Source organism: Rutidosis leptorrhynchoides, chromosome 4, assembly GCF_046630445.1.
Source record: "Rutidosis leptorrhynchoides isolate AG116_Rl617_1_P2 chromosome 4, CSIRO_AGI_Rlap_v1, whole genome shotgun sequence".
Lineage (NCBI taxonomy): Eukaryota > Viridiplantae > Streptophyta > Magnoliopsida > Asterales > Asteraceae > Rutidosis > Rutidosis leptorrhynchoides.
Window position 1 is genome coordinate 71,321,696 of NC_092336.1, and position 1,899 is coordinate 71,323,594.

Consider the following 1,899-nt stretch of genomic DNA (forward strand, 5'->3'; position numbering starts at 1 on the left):
GGATAAAGCAACAACATCCTGTTTTGAACTCTTCCAAGAGACCGCACCACCATTTAATGTGAAGACATAACCGGACTGTGATCGAGAATCATCTCGATCAGTTTGAAAACTCGCGTCCACGTAACCTTTTACAGCGAGTTCCTCCTCATCATACCCATATATTAGAAACATTTCCTTAGTTCTCCTAAGGTATTTCAATATACTTTTGACAGCAATCCAATGACTGTTGCCTGGGTTATTCTGGTATCTACTTGTCAGGCTTAGAGCGCATGACACATCCGGTCTCGTGCATATCATTGCATACATGATTGACCCAATAGCAGATGCATATGGGACTTTCTTCATTCTCTCCTGTTCATCTTTCGTGGTGGGGCACTGAGATGCACTGAGAAGTGTTCCCTTTTGAATAGGTACCAAACCTTTCTTAGAGTTCTCCATCTTGAACCTTTTCAAGATCTTTTCAATGTATGCACTTTGATTCAAACCTATCAATTTATTGGATCTATCCCTGTAGATCCCAATCCCCAAGACATATTGTGCTTCTCCAAGATCCTTAATGGAGAAGCATTTACTTAGCCAAGTTTTAACACTTTGCATTTCCGGAATATCATTTCCAAATAACAATATATCATCCACATATAGTACAAGGAACATAATTGTGCTCCCACTAGCCTTCTTGTATACACAAGCTTCATCACCATTTTTAATGAAGCCAAATTTCTTGGCTTCCTCATTAAAACGATGATTCCACATTCTAGATGCTTGTTTCAATCCGTAGATTGACTTCTTTAACTTGCATACCCTTTTAGGACACTTCGGATCAACAAAACCTTCAGGCTGAACCATATAGACATCTTCCTCAAGATGTCCATTTAGGAAAGCGGTCTTGACATCCATTTGCCATATTTCATAAATATAATGAGCAGCAATGGCAAGTAATATCCTAATAGACTTTAGCATTGCCACGGGCGAAAAAGTTTCATCATAGTCAACCCCTTGAGTTTGAGTGAAACCTTTTGCTACAAGTCTAGCTTTATATGTATCCAAGTTTCCATGTATGTCGGTTTTCATTTTGAAAAGCCATTTACAATCAACTAGCCTTGAGCCAGTAGGTTGTTCAACAAGTTCCCAAACTTGGTTGTCATACATGGATTGCATCTCAGCGTTCATGGCTTCCTGCCATTTATCCTTATCAATCCTTGATAAAGCATCATGGTAGTTTGTTGGCTCATCCAAATCAATCACATAGCAACCATCCATGAGAAACCCATATCTCTCAGGAGGATTACTAATCCTACCAGATCTGCGAACGTCTTGTGTATTTTGATCATCCATTTGATCACTCTCAACATTTTCATGTTGAGTGCTAGTGTCAGCCAATTGTGTATCATCTACTTGATCTTGAACCTCCTCAAGATCTATCTTCCTTTCACTATTTCCTTCCATTAGGAACTTAGTTTCAAGGAATTCCGCCTTCCGAGCAACAAATACATTCTGCTCGGATGGATCATAGAAATAATATCCCATATCATCCTTGGGATATCCTATGAAGATACACTTCGTGGATCGAGCAATCAACTTATTAGGGATGTAACGCTTAGGGTAAGCTTCACATCCCCATACCTTTAAGTATGATAGAGATGGAGGTTTTCCAAACCACATCTCATGAGGTGTTCATTCCACTTTCTTGGTTGGTGCCATATTTAAAATACGAGCCGCGGAGCATAGACAATGACCCCAAAATGATAGAGGTAACGAGCTTCTAGCCATCATAGATCGAACCATATCCATTAGGGTTCGGTTCCTCCTTTCGGAAACTCCATTCAGTTGGGGTGTTCCAGGAGGAGTGAGTTGTGAGATAATCCCACAACTTCTAAGATGATCTTGGAAAGCATCGCT